The 16699-nt window shown below is 37.0% G+C and overlaps 2 non-coding genes across 2 annotated transcripts; both read left to right on the top strand.

The window, feature by feature from the left end:
- Positions 1-3861: 3861 nt before the first annotated feature.
- TRNAA-AGC (transfer RNA alanine (anticodon AGC)) lies at positions 3862-3934 on the top strand. The gene has a single exon. It is a non-coding gene; the product is annotated as a tRNA-Ala (tRNA).
- Positions 3935-16194: 12260 nt separating this feature from the next.
- On the top strand, positions 16195-16267 carry TRNAA-AGC (transfer RNA alanine (anticodon AGC)). The gene has a single exon. It is a non-coding gene; the product is annotated as a tRNA-Ala (tRNA).
- Positions 16268-16699: the final 432 nt, after the last annotated feature.

The following is a 16699-nucleotide window of genomic DNA, read 5'->3' as shown; positions in this document are numbered from 1 at the left end:
CTGGGACACATCACAGAACCGTCAGAAAGCGTCTGCCAATGAATATTTACGTTAAAAAAAACCGTAAACGCATTCATAAAACAAAAAAAAGCTGAATCGATATATAGCATTTGAAAATTGCAATTTATATCACTGTAAACTGTGAAATAATCATCAAAGCTGAGACAATGCAAGATAAATTAAAATCATTCGTAATAATAACAAGTGAATCCTCTTGGATTGCGCTGAGGTTCGGGCATGGAATTTCGAGCCTCGATCATGGTTCGAGCCTCGATCTTGTATACAAAAATAATAATAACTAGAACGGGCACTCGGTAGAGCGCATACCTTCGCCGCAGCTACTGTTCTGTACTTGGCATGGGAGTGTAGGGAACAGAACAGTCAACAGTTTGGTGCTGATTTCATGCAAATCGGATAAGAATTGACCGAGTTATGACAAAAAACGCACATTTTGCAAGGTCGTGACCCCCCTGACCTTTGACCCCCAACCGCTAACAAGGGTAATGTCTTCACTGGGTCATGTCGTATATCACAAGATCGGGCATTGAATTCTGAACATTTTGGCATTAGTTGCATGCCAATTGGATAAAAATTGACCGCGCTATGGTAAAAATACGATTTTGACCTTTTCGTGACCTTGACCTTGACCTTTGACCCGATTGCTCCCAAAATCTAATCAAATGTGTCCCGTATAATAACCAATCATCCCACCAAATTTCATGCAATTCGGTTGAATACTTTTTGAGTTATGCGAATAACATACACACACACACACACACAGACATACAAATAAATACACAGCGATCAAAACATAACCTTCCGCTTTTGCGAAGGTAACTATAAATGTGAGGGAGAGATGCAGTAATCTAAGATTAAACTATAAATGTGAGGGAGAGATGCAGTAATCTAAGATTAAACTATAAATGTGAGGGAGAGAAGCAGTAATCTAAGATTAAACAAGATTGGGCATTGAATTCTGAACATTTTGGCATTAGTTTCATACAAATTGGACACAAATTGACCGCGCTATGGTAAAAAGACGATTTTGACCTTTTCATGACCTTGACCTTGACCTTTGACCCGATCGATTCCAAAATCTAATCAAATGGTTCCCGGATAATAACCTATCATCCCACCAAATTTCATGCGAATCGGTTGAATACTTTTTGAGTTATGCGAATAACATACACACACACACACAGACATACAAATAAATACACAGCGATCAAAACATAACCTTCCGCTTTTGCGAAGGTAATAAATACACAGCGATCAAAACATAACCTTCCGCTTTTGCGAAGGTAATTAACCTGAAATTGCAGACAGAATTATTTATTTTATCTGAGAAGCTAAACGAATCTTCTTCTTCTTTAGTACCTCAAACTTTATGTGAAATGCGATCGATTTTTAAAAATCAGAATTTGAGCAAATCTGTTTCATTCGTCTGTTAATATGCCTCCCCGATTGACAAATCTGCAATTTGAATTTCATTTGAGGTTGAAATGATTGCGGGAGATCGCGTTATAGTGATGACGTCTTGGATGGACATCCTCTTCTTCAGTCGCTCATAACTTTGAGTGAAATACGATCGAGTTAAAAATAGTCAGAATTTGAGCAAATCTGTTTCATTCGTTTGTTAATATGCCTCATCTCTTGACAAATCTGCAATTATAATTTTTTTTGAGGTTGAAATGATCGCGGGAGATTGCGTTATTGTGATGACGTCCTGGATGGACATCTTCTTCTTCAGTCGCGCATAACTTTGAGTGAAATACGATCGAGTTAAAAATAGTCAGAATTTGAGCAAATCTGTTTCATTCGTTTGTTAATATGCCTCATCTATTGTCAAATCTGCAATTATAATTTTTTTTGAGGTTGAAATGATCGCGGGAGATCGCGTTATAGTGATGACGTCCTGGATGGACATCTTCTTCTTCAGTCGCTCATAACTTTGAGTGAAATACGATCGAGTTAAAAATAGTCAGAATTTGAGCAAATCTGTTTCCCAAAATCTAATCAAATGTGTCCCGTATAATAACCAATCATCCCACCAAATTTCATGCAATTCGGTTGAATACTTTTTGAGTTATGCGATTAACATACACACACACAGACATACAAATAAATACACAGCGATCAAAACATAACCTTCCGCTTTTGCGAAGGTAATTAAAATCATTCGTAATAATAATAAAGCTTGCCTTTTTTGAAAATCACTAAATGGTAATGGGAGATAAGCTCAAATTGTAGAGTGCTTACTTCTGCATGCGAGAGGTAGTGGGATCGATACCAACATCCTCCAATATTTTACATTCTCACATTTTGTCAACGAATTAACAATTTTGAATTGGAATCAATCAGAAGACACGCAAACTTGACCATTACCACTCTGCAAAATAAGTTGTATGCATTATTTTCCATTTAAACCTCCCTCTATCCAATGACTGACAGTGGCTCACATCAACGTTCGGCATCTTCCAGGTGTCATCGAAATCTGAAATTTGAAATGCCGACGGATAGCGAAGCCGGTTCACTGGGACACATCACAGAACCGTCAGAAAGCGTCTGCCAATGAATATTTACGTATAAAAAACCGCAAACGCATTCATAAAACAAAAAAAAGCTGAATCGATATATAGCATTTGAAAATTGCAATTTATATCACTGTAAACTGTGAAATAATAATCAAAGCTGAGATTATACAAGATTAATCAAAATCATTCTTAATAATAATAATGCTTGCCTTTCTATGAAATCACCAAAAGGTAACGGGGGATTAGTTCAAATGGAAGAGTGCTCGCTTAGCATGCGAGAGGTAGTGGGGTCGATACCCACATCCTCCAATGCTTTACATTCCCACATTTTGTCAGCGAATTAACAATTTTGAATTGGAATCAATCAGAAGACATGCAAACTTGACCATTACCACTCTGCGAAATAAATTGTATGCATTCTTTTCCATGCAAAGCTCGTTCTAACCATTGACTGATTGACTGCCTGATATCAACGTTCGGTGACTTTCATGTGTCAAATAAATCTGAAATTTGGAATGCCGACAGACAGCGAAGCCAGAACAATGGGAAACATCACAGAACCATAAGAAAGCGTCTGCCGATGAGAATTTACGTAAAAACAAATCGTAAACACATTCATGCAATAAAAAAAGCTGAATAGATACAAAGCATTTGAAAATTACAATTTATATCACTGCAGACTGTGAAATAATAATCAAAGCTGAAATCATGCAAGATAAATTAAAATCATTCATAATAATAATAAAGCTTGCCTTTATATGAAATCATCTCAAGGTATCGGGGGATTAGCTCAAATGGTAGAGCTGCTCGCTTTGCATGTGAAAGGCAGTGGGATTGATACCCACATCCTCCAAAATCTTACATTCTCACATTTTGTCAGCGAATTAACAAATTTGAATCAGCAGGAATCAGAAGACACGCAAACTTGACCATTGCCTCTCCATGAAACAAATTGTATGCATTATTTTCCATATCAAGCTCTTTATCACCATTGACTGAGTGACTGGGTGATATCAACGTTTGGTATCTTCCAGGTTTCATATAAATCTGAAATTTGGAATGCCGATGGACAGCAAAGCCGGCACACTGGGAGACATCACAGAACCGTCAGAAAGCGTCTGCCAATGAATATTTACGTTAAAAAAACCCGAAAACGCATTCATAAAACAAAAAAAGCTGAATCGATATATATATAGCATTTGAAAATTGCAATTTATATCACTGTAAACTGTGAAATAATCATCAAAGCTGAGACAATGCAAGATAAATTAAAAGCATTCATAATAATAACAAAACTTGCCTTTATATAAAATTACAAAGACGTGACGGGGGATTAGCTCAAATGGTAGAGTGCTCGCTTAGCATGCGAGAGGTAGTGGGATCGATACCCACATCCTCCAATATTCTACATTGACACATTTTGTCAGCGAATTAACAATTTTGAATTGGAATGAATCAGAAGACATGCAAACTTGACCATTACCACTCTGCAAAATAAATTGTATGCATTATTTTCCATATAATGCTCCCTCTATCCATTGACTGACAGACTGGCTCACATCAATGTTCGGCATCTTCCAGGTGTCATCGAAATCTGAAATTTGAAATACAGACAGACAGCGAAGCCGGTACACTGGGAGACATGACAGAACCGTCAGAAAGCGTCTGCCAATGAATATTTACGTTAAAAAAAACCGTAAACACATTCATAAAACAAAAAAAACCTGAATCGATGTATAGCATTTGAAAATTGCAATTTATATCACTGTAAACTGTGAAATAATAATGAAAGTTGAGATTATGCAAGATGAATCAAAATCATTCTTTATAATAATAATGCTTGCCTTTCTATGAAATCACCAAAAGGTAACGGGGGATTAGCTCAAAAGGTAACAGGGGATTCGCTCAAATGGTAGAGTTCTCACTTAGCATGCGAGACGTAGTGGAGATTGATACCCACATCCTCCAATGTTCTACATTCTCACATTTTGTCAGCGAATTAACAATTTTGAATTGGAATCAATCAGAAGACCAGAGTGGTAACTTCACCATTACCACTCTGCAAAATAAATTGTATGCATTCTTTTCCATGCAAAGCTAGTTCGAACCATTGACTGATTGACTGGCTGATATCAACGTTCGGTGTCTTTCATGTGTCAAAGAAATCTGAAATTTGGAATGCCGACGGACAGCGAAGCCAGAACAATTGGAAACATCACAGAACCATCAGAAAGCGTCTGCCGATGAGAATTTACGTAAAAACAAATCGTAAACACATTCATGCAATAAAAAAAGCTGAATAGAAACAAAGCATTTGAAAATTACTATTTATATCACTGCAGACTGTGAAATAATAATCAAAGCTGAAATCATGCAAGATAAATTAAAATCATTCATAATAATAATAAAGCTTGCCTTTATATGACGTCATCTTGCGGTATCGGGGGATTAGCTCAAATGGTATCGCGCTTGCCTTGCATGCGAGAGGCAGTAGGATCGATACCAACATCCACCAATGTTCTACATTTTCACATTTTGTCAGCGAATTAACAATTTTGAATTGGAATCAATCAGAAGACACGCAAACTTGACCATTACCACTCTGCGAAATAAATTGTATGCATTCTTTTCCATGCAAAGCTCGTTCTAACCATTGACTGATTGACTGGCTGATATCAACGTTCGGTGTCTTTCATGTGTCAAAGAAATCTGAAATTTGGAATGCCGACGGACAGCGAAGCCAGAACAATGGGACACATCACAGAACCGTCAGAAAGCGTCTGCCAATGAATATTTACGTTTAAAAAACCGTAACCGCATTCATAAAACAAAAAAAAGCTGCATCCATATATAGCATTTGGAAATTGCAATTTATATCACTGTAAACTGTGAAATAATAATCAAAGCTGAGATTATGCAAGATGAATCAAAATCATTCTTAATAATAATAATGCTTGCCTTTCTAGGAAATCACCAAAAGGTAATAGGGGATTAGCTCAAATGGTAGAGTGCTCGTTTTGCATGCAAAAGGTAGTGGAATCGATACACACATCCTCCAATGTTCTACATTCTCACATTTTGTCAGCGAATTAACAATTTTGAATTGGAATCAATCAGAAGACACGCAAACTTGACCATTACCACTCTGCGAAATAAATTGTATGCATTATTTTCCATATCAAGCTCCTTCTCACCATTGACTGAGTGACTGGGTGATATCAACGTTCGGTATCTTCCAGGTGTCATATAAATCTGAAATTTGGAATGCCGATGGACAGCAAAGCCGGTACACTGGGAGACATCACATAACCGTCAGAAAGCATCTGCCAATGAATATTTACGTTAAAAAAACCGAAAACGCATTCATAAAACAAAAAAAGCTGAATCGATATTTATATAGCATTTGAAAATTGCAATTTATATCACTGTAAACTGTGAAATAATCATCAAAGCTGAGACAATGCAAGATAAATTAAAATCATTCTTAATAATAACAAAGCTTGCCTTCATATAAAATCACAAAGACGTAACGGGGGATTAGCTCAAATGGTAGGGTGCTCGCTTAGCCTGGGAGAGGTAGTAGGATCGATACCCACATCCTCCAATATTTTATATTGTCACATTTTGTCAGCGAATTAACAATTTTGAATTGGAATGAATCAGAAGACACGCAAACTTGACCATTACCACTCTGCAAAATAAATTGTATGCATTATTTTCCATATAAAGCTCCCTCTATCCATTGACTGACAGACTGGCTCATATCAATGTTCGGCATCTTCCAGGCGTCATCGAAATCTGAAATTTGAAATGACGACAGACAGCGAAGCCGGTACACTGGGAGACATGACAGAACCATCAGAAAGCGTCTGCCAATGAATATTTACGTTAAAAAAAACCGTAAACGCATTCATAAAACAAAAAAAAGCTGAATCGATATATAGCATTTGAAAATTGCAATTTATATCACTGTAAACTGTGAAATAATCATCAAAGCTGAGACAATGCAAGATAAATTAAAATCATTCGTAATAATAATAAAGCTTGCCTTTTTCGAAAATCACTAAGTGGTAACGGGAGATAAGCTCAAATGGTAGAGTGCTCCCTTATGCATGCGAGAGGTAGTGGGATCGATACGAACATCCTCCAATATTTTACATTCTCACATTTTGTCAGCGAATTAACAATTTTGAATTGGAATGAATCAGAGGACATGCAAACTTGACCAATACCACTCTGCAAAATAAATTGTATGCATTATTTTCCATTTAAAGCTCCCTCTATCCAATGACTGACAGTGGCTCACATCAACGTTCGGCATCTTCCAGGTGTCATCGAAATCTGAAATTTGAAATGCCGACGGACAGCGAAGCCGGTACACTGGGAGACATGACAGAACCGTCAGAAAGCGTCTGCCAATGAATATTTACGTTTAAAAAACCGAAAACGCATTCATAAAACAAAAAAAGCTGAATCGATATTTATATAGCATTTGAAAATTGCAATTTATATCATTGTAAACTGTGAAATAATCATCAAAGCTGAGACAATGCAAGATAAATTAAAATCATTCATAATAATAACAAACCTTGCCTTCATATAAAATCACAAAGCGGTAACAGGGGATTAGCTCAAATGGTAGAGTGCTTGCTTAGACCTGGGAGAGGTAGTGGGATCGTATACCCACATTTTCCAATATTTTACATTGTCACATTTTGTCAGCGAATTAACAATTTTGAATTGGAATGAATCAGAGGACACGCAAACTTGACCATTACCACTCTGCAAAATAAATTGTATGCATTATTTTCCATATAAAGCTCCCTCTATCCATTGACTGACAGACTGGCTCACATCAATGTTCGGCATCTTCCAGGTTTCATCGAAATCTGAAATTTGAAATGCCGACGGACAGCGAAGCCGGTACACTGGGAGACATGACAGAACCGTCAGAAAGCGTCTGCCAATGAATATTTACGTTTAAAAAACCGTAAACGCATTCATAAAACAAAAAAAAGCTGAATCGACATATAGCATTTGAAAATTGCAATTTATATCACTGTAAACTGTGAAATAATCATCAAAGCTGAGACAATGCAAGATAAATTAAAATCATTCATAATAATAATAAAGCTTGCCTTCATACAAAGTCACCAAAAAGTAACAGGGGATTTAGCTCAAATAGTAGAGTGCTCACTTAGTATGCGAGAGTTAATGGGATCGATACCGACATCCTCCAATATTCTACATTCCCACATTTTGTCAGCGAATTGACAATTTTAAAATGGAATCAATCGGAAGACACGCAAACTTGACCATCACCACTCTGCGAAATAAATTGTATGCATTCTTTTCCATGCAAAGCTCGTTCTAACCATTGACTGATTGACTGGCTGATATCAACGTTCGGTGTCTTTCATGTGTCAAAGAAATCTGAAATTTGGAATGCCGACGGACAGCGAAGCCAGAACAATGGGAAACATCACAGAACCATCAGAAAGCATCTGCCGATGAGAATTTACATAAAAACAAATCGTAAACACATTCATGCAATAAAAAAAGCTAAATAGATACAAAACATTTGAAAATTACTATTTATATCACTGCAGACTGTGAAATAATAATCAAAGCTGAAATCATGCAAGATAAATTAAAATCATTCTTAATAATAATAAAGCTTGCCTTTATATGAAATCATCTCGAGGAATTGGGGGATTAGCTCAAATGGTAGAGCGCTCGCTTTGCATGTGAGAGGCAGTGGTATCGATACCCACATCCTCCAAAATTCTACATTCTCACATTTTGTCAGCGAATTAACAAATTAACAAATAAAAAAAGCTAAATAGATACAAAACATTTGAAAATTACTATTTATATCACTGCAGACTGTGAAATAATAATCAAAGCTGAAATCATGCAAGATAAATTAAAATCATTCTTAATAATAATAAAGCTTGCCTTTATATGAAAACATCTCGAGGAATTGGGGGATTAGCTCAAATGGTAGAGCGCTCGCTTTGCATGTGAGAGGCAGTGGTATCGATACCCACATCCTCCAAAATTCTACATTCTCACATTTTGTCAGCGAATTAACAAATTTGAATCGGCAGGAATCAGAAGACGCGCAAACTTGACCATTGCCTCTCCACGAAACAAATTGTATGCATTATTTTCCATATCAAGCTCCTTCTCCCAATTGACTGAGTGACTGGGTGATATCAACGTTCGGTATCTTCCAGGTGTCATATAAATCTGAAATTTGGAATGCCGATGGACAGCAAAGCCGGTACACTGGGAGACATCACAGAACCGTCAGAAAGCATCTGCCAATGAATATTTACGTTTAAAAAACCATAAACGCATTCATAAAACAAAAAAAAGCTGAATCGACATATTGCATTTGAAAATTGCAATTTATATCACTGTAAACTGTGAAATAATCATCAAAGCTGAGACAATGCAAGATAAATTAAAATCATTCATAATAATAATAAAGCTTGCCTTCATACAAAGTCCCCAAAAGGTAACAGGGATTAGCTCAAATGGTAGAGTGCTCACTTAGCATGCGAGAGGTAGTGGGATCGATACCCACATCCTCCAATATTCTACATTTTCACATTTTGTCAGCGAATTAACAAATTTTAATCGGCAGGAATCAGAAGACACGCAATCTTGACCATTACCACTCTGCAAAATAAAGTGTATGCATTATTTTCCATATAAAGCTCCCTCTATCCATTGACTGACAGACTGGCTCACATCAATGTTCGGCATCCTCCAGGTGTCATCGAAATCTGAAATTTGAAATGCAGACGGACAGCGAAGCCGGAACACTGGGAGACATGACAGAACCATCAGAAAGCGTCTGCCAATGAATATTTACGTTTAAACAAACCGTAAACGCATTCATAAAACAACAAAAAGCTGAATCGATATATAGCATTTGAAAATTGCAATTTATATCACTGTAAACTGTGAAATAATCATCAAAGCTGAGACAATGCAAGATAAATTAAAATCATTCGTAATAATAATAAAGCTTGCCTTTTTCGAAAATCACTCAGTGGTAACAGGATATAAGCTCAAATGGTAGAGTGCTCACTTAGCATGCGAGAGGTAGTGGGATTGATACCCACATCCTCCAATGTTTTACATTCTCACATTTTGTCAGCGAATTAACAATTTTGAATTGGAATCAATCAGAAGACCAGAGTGGTAACTTGACCATGACCTCTCTCCGAAATAAATTGTATGCATTATTTTCCATGCAAAGCTCGTTCTAACCATTGACTGATTGACTGGGTGATATCAACGTTCGGTGTCTTTCATGTGTCAAAGAAATCTGAAATTTGGAATGCCGATGGACAGCGAAGCCAGAACAATGCGAAACATCACAGAACCATCAGAAAGCGTCTGCTGATGAGAATTTACGTAAAAACAAATCGTAAACACATTCATCCAATAAAAAAAGCTGAATAGATACAAAGCATTTGAAAATTACAATTTATATCACTGCAGACTGTGAAATAATAATCAAAGCTGAAATCATGCAAGATAAATTAAAATCATTCATAATAATAATAAAGCTTGCCTTTATATGAAATCATCTAGACATATCTAGGGATTATCTCAAATGGTATAGCCCTTGCTTTGCATGTGAGAAGGCAGTGGGATCGATACCCACATCCTCCAATATTCTACATTGCCACATTTTTTCAGCGAATTAACAATTTTGAATTGGAATGAATCAGAAGACAAGCAAACTTGACCATTACCTCTCCACGAAACAAATTGTATGCATTATTAGCGCTGAGGAAGCGCCTCTAGCGAATGACTTCCAGCCAGTGTAACGCGAATTCCTGTCACAGGAATTCTGAGATCATATAAGTGTGATGTGGCAGTTCCTGATTGGGTCGTGTTGGGGAACCCCTTCTCGCTGCCGACGTGACGTAAATTCGCGCACGCGCACTGGTGAAGCGCGAGATTCGGCCCAAGGTTCTTATTATTATTATTATTATTTTTGTATACAAGATCGAGGCTCGAACCATGATCGAGGCTCGAAATTCCATGCCCGAACCTCAGCGCAATCCAAGAGGATTCATTTTCCATATAAAGCTCCCTCTATCCATTGACTGAGTGACTGGGTGATATCAACGTTCGGTATCTTCCAGGTGTCATATAAATCTGAAATTTGGAATGCCGATGGACAGCAAAGCCGGTACACCTGGAGACATCACAGAACCGTCAGAAAGCGTCTGCCAATGAATATTTACGTTAAAAAAACCCGAAAACGCGTTCATAAAACAAAAAAAGCTGAATCGATATATATATAGCATTTGAAAATTGCAATTTATATCACTGTAAACTGTGAAATAATCATCAAAGCTGAGACAATGCAAGATACATTAAAAGCATTCATAATAATAACAAAACTTGCCTTTATATAAAATCACAAAAAGGTTATGGGGGATTAGCTCAAATGGTAGAGTGCTCGCTTAAGCAAGCGAGAGGTAGTGGAATCGATACCCACATCCTCCAATATTTTACGTTGTCACATTTTGTCAGCGAATTAACAATTTTGAATTGGAATGAATCAGAAGACACGCAAACTTGACCATTACCACTCTGCAAAATAAATTGTATGCATTATTTTCCATTTAAAGCTCCCTCTATCCAATGACTGACAGTGGCTCACATCAACGTTCGGCATCTTCCAGGTGTCATCGAAATCTGAAATTTGAAATGCCGACGGGCAGCGAAGCCGGTTCACTGGGAGACATCACAGAACCGTCAGAAAGTGTCTGCCAATGAATATTTACGTTTAAAAAACCGTAAACGCATTTATAAAACAAAAAAAATCTGAATCGCTATATAGCATTTGAAAATTGCAATTTATATCACTGTAAACTGTGAAATAATAATCAAAGCTGAGATATACAAGATTAATCAAAATCATTCTTAATAATAATAATGCTTGCCTTTCTATGAAATCACCAAAAGGTAATGGGGGATTAGCTCAAATGGTAGAGTGCTCGCCTCGCATGCGAGAGGTAGTGGGATCGATACCCATATTCTACATTCTCACATTTTGTCAGCGAATTAACAAATTTTAATCAGCAGGAATCAGAAGACATGCAATCTTGACCATTACCACTCTGCAAAATAAAGTGTATGCATTATTAGCGCTGAGGAAGCGCCTCTAGCGAATGACTTCCAGCCAGTGTAACGCGAATTCCTGTCACAGGAATTCTGAGATCATATAAGTGTGACGTGGCAGTTCCTGATTGGTTCGTGTTGGGGAACCCCTTCTCGCTGCCGACGTGACGTAAATTCGCGCACGCGCACTGGTGAAGCGCGAGATTCGGCCCAAGGTTCTTATTATTATTATTATTATTTTTGTATACAAGATCGAGGCTCGAACCATGATCGAGGCTCGAAATTCCATGCCCGAACCTCAGCGCAATCCAAGAGGATTCACTTGTTTTCCATATAAAGCTCCCTCTATCCATTGACTGACAGACTGGCTCACATCAATGTTCGGCATCTTCCAGGTGTCATCAAAATCTGATATTTGAAATGCAGACGGACAGCGAAGCCGGTACACTGGGAGACATGACAGAACCGTCAGAAAGCGTCTGCCAATGAATATTTACATTTAAAAAAACCGTAAACGCATTCATAAAACAACAAAAAGCTGAATCGATATATAGCATTTGAAAATTGCAATATATATCACTGTAAACTGTGAAATAATCATCAAAGCTGAGACAATGCAAGATAAATTAAAATCATTCGTAATAATAATAAAGCTTGCCTTTTTCGAAAATCACTAAGTGGTAACAGGAGATAAGCTCAAATGGTAGAGTGCTCACTTAGCATGCGAGAGGTAGTGGGATTGATACCCACATCCTCCAATGTTTTACATTCTCACATTTTGTCAGCGAATTAACAATTTTGAATTGGAATCAATCAGAAGACCAGAGTGGTAACTTGACCATGACCACTCTACGAAATAAATTGTATGCATTCTTTTCCATGCAAAGCTCGTTCTTACCATTGACTGATTGACTGGGTGATATCAACGTTCGGTGTCTTTCATTTGTCAAAGAAATCTGAAATTTGGAATGCCGATGGACAGCGAAGCCAGAACAATGCGAAACATCACAGTACCATCAGAAAGCGTCTGCTGATGAGAATTTACGTAAAAACAAATCGTAAACACATTCATCCAATAAAAAAAGCTGAATAGATACAAAGCATTTGAAAATTACAATTTATATCACTGCAGACTGTGATATAATAATCAAAGCTGAAATCATGCAAGATAAATTAAAATCATTCATAATAATAATAAAGCTTGCCTTTATATGAAATCATCTAGAGGTATCCAGGGATTAGCTCAAATGGTAGAGCACTTGCTTTGCATGTGAGAGGCAGTGGGATTGATACCCACATCCTCCAATATTCTACATTGCCACATTTTGTCAGCGAATTAACAATTTTGAATTGGAATGAATCAGAAGACACGCAAACTTGACCATTACCTCTCCACGAAACAAATTGTATGCATTATTTTCCATATAAAGCTCCCTCTATCCATTGACTGATTGACTGGCTGATATCAACGTTCGGTGTCTTTCATGTGTCAAAGAAATCTGAAATTTGGAATGCCGACGGACAGCGAAGCCAGAACAATGGGAAACATCACACAACCATCAGAAAGCGTCTGCCGATGAGAATTTACGTAAAAACAAATCATAAACACATTCATGCAATAAAAAAAGCTGAATAGATACAAAACATTTGAAAATTACTATTTATATCACTGCAGACTGTGAAATAATAATCAAAGCTGAAATCATGCAAGATAAATTAAAATCATTCATAATAATAATAAAGCTTGCCTTTATATGAAATCACCTTGAGGTATCAGGGGATTAGCTCAAATGGTAGAGCGCTCGCTTTGCATGTGAGAGGCAGTGGGATCGATACCCACATCCTCCAAAATTCTACATTCTCGCATTTTGTCAGCGAATAAACAAATTTTAATTGGCAGGAATCAGAAGACACGCAATCTTGACCATTGCCTCTCCACGAAACAAATTGAATGCATTATTTTCCATATCAAGCTCTTTCTCACCATTGACTGAGTGACTGGGTGATATCAACGTTCGGTATCTTCCAGGTGTCATATAAATCTGAAATTTGGAATGCCGATGGACAGCAAAGCCAGTACACTGGGAGACATCACAGAACCGTCAGAAAGCATCTGCCAATGAATATTTACGTTAAAAAAACCCGAAAACGCATTCATAAAACAAAAAAAGCTGAATCGATATATATAAAGCATTTGAAAATTGCAATTTATATCACTGTAAACTGTGAAATAATCATCAAAGCTGAGACAATGCAAGATAAATTAAAAGCATTCATAATAATAACAAAACTTTCCTTTATATAAAATCACAAAGAGTTAACGGGGGATTAGCTCAAATGGTAGAGTGCTCACTTATGCATGCGAGAGGTAGTGTGGATCGATACCCACATCCTCCAATATTCTCCATTGCCACATTTTGTCAGCGAATTAACAATTTCGAATTGGAATGAATCAGAAGACATGCAAACTTGACCATCACCACTCTGCAAAATAAATTGTATGCATTATTTTCCATATAATGCTCCCTCTATCCATTGACTGACAGACTGGCTCACATCAATGTTCGGCATCTTCCAGGTGTCATCGAAATCTGAAATTTGAAATACAGACAGACAGCGAAGAAGGTACACTGGGAGACATGACAGAACCGTCAGAGAGCGTCTGCCAATGAATATTTACGTTAAAAAAAACCGTAAATGCATTCATAAAACAAAAAAAAGCTGAATCCATATATAGCATTTGAAAATTGCAATTTATATCACTGCAAACTGTGAAATAATCATCAAAGCTGAGACAATGCAAGATAAATTAAAATCATTCGTAATAATAATAAAGCTTGCCTTTTTCGAAAATCACTAAGTGGTAACGGGAGATAAGCTATAAATGGTAGAGTGCTCACTTCACATGCGAGAGGTAGTGGGATTGATACCAACATCCTCCAATATTTTACATTCTCACATTTTGTCAGCGAATTAACAATTTTGAATTGGAATGAATCAGAAGACACGCAAACTTGACCATTACCACTCTGCAAAATAAATTGTATGCATTATTTTCCATTTAAAGCTCCCTCTATCCAATGCCTGACAGTGGCTCACATCAACGTTCGGCATCTTCCAGGTGTCATCGAAATCTGAAATTTGAAATGCCGACGGACAGCGAAGCCGGTTCACTGGGAGACATCACAGAACCATCAGAAAGCATCTGCCAATGAATATTTACATTTAAAAAACCGTAAACGCATTCATAAAACAAAAAAAAGCTGAATCGATGTATAGCATTTGAAAATTGCAATTTATATCACTGCAAACTGTGAAATAATAATCAAAGCTGGGATTATGCAAGATGAATCAAAATCATTCTTAATAATAATAATGCTTGCCTTTCTATGAAATCACCAAAAGGTATCAGGGGATTAGCTCAAATGGTAGAGTGCTCGCTTAGCATGCAAGAGGTAGTGGGATCGATACCCACATCCTCCAATGTTCCTCATTCTCACATTTTGTCAGCGAATTAACAATTTTGAATTGGAATCAATCAGAAGACCAGAGTGGTAACTTCACCGTTACCACTCTGCGAAATAAATTGTATGCATTATTTTCCATGCAAAGCTCGTTCTAACCATTGACTGATTGACTGGCTGATATCAACGTTCAGTGTCTTTCATGTGTCAAAGAAATCTGAAATTTGGAATGCCGACGGACAGCGAAGCCAGAACAATGGGAAACATCACAGAACCATCAGAAAGCGTCTGCCGATGAGAATTTACGTAAAAACAAATCGTAAACACATTCATGCAACAAAAAAAGCTGAATAGATACAAAGCATTTGAAAATTACTATTTATATCACTGCAGACTGTGAAATAATAATCAAAGCTGAAATCATGCAAGATAAATTAAAATCATTCAAAATAATAATAAAGCTTGCCTTTATATGACATCATCTTGAGGTATCAGGGGATTAGCTCAAACGGTAGAGCGCTTGCTTTGCATGTGAGAGGCAGTGGGATCGATGCCCACATCCTCCAAAATTCTACATCCTCACATTTTGTCAGCGAATTAACAAATTTTAATCGGCAGGAATCAGAAGACATGCAATCTTGACCATTGCCTCTCCACGAAACAAATTGTATGCATTATTTTCCATATCAAGCTCTTTCTCACCATTGACTGAGTGACTGGGTGATATCAACGTTCGGTATCTTCCATGTGTCATATAAATCTGAAATTTGGAATGCCGATGGACAGCAAAGCCGGTACACTGGGAGACATCACAGAACCGTCAGAAAGTGTCTGCCAATGAATATTTACTTTAAAAAAAAACGAAAACGCATTAATAAAACAAAAAAAGCTGAATCGATATATATATAGCATTTGAAAATTGCAATTTATATCACTGTAAACTGTGAAATAATCATCAAAGCTGAGACAATGCAAGATAAATTAAAATCATTCATAATAATAACAAAACTTGCCTTTATATAAAATCACAACAAGTTAACGGGGGATTAGCTCAAATGGTAGAGTGCTCGCTTAGCATGCGAGAGGTAGTGGGATCGATACCCACATCCTCCAATATTTTACATTGTCACATTTTGTCAGCGAATTAACAATTTTGAATTGGAATGAATCAGAAGACACGCAAACTTGACCATTACCACTCTGCAAAATAAATTGTATGCATTATTTTCCATATAAAGCTCCCTCTATCCATTGACTGACAGACTGGCTCACGTCAATGTTCGGCATCTTCCAGGTGTCATCGAAATCTGAAATTTGAAATGCAGACGGACAGCGAAGCCAGTACACTGGGAGACATGACAGAACCGTCAGAAAGCGTCTGCCAATGAATATTTACGTTTAAAAAAACCGTAAACACATTCATAAAACAAAAAAAAGCTGAATCGATATATAGCATTTGAAAATAGCAATTTATATCACTGTAAACTGTGAAATAATCATCAAAGCTGAGACAATGCAAGATAAATTAAAATCATTCGTAATAAT

The sequence above is a fragment of the Myxine glutinosa genome, chromosome 1 (assembly GCF_964187855.1).
Source record: "Myxine glutinosa chromosome 1, kmMyxGlut1.1, whole genome shotgun sequence".
NCBI lineage: Eukaryota > Metazoa > Chordata > Myxini > Myxiniformes > Myxinidae > Myxine > Myxine glutinosa.
This window is presented reverse-complemented; position numbering and strand designations above follow the sequence as displayed.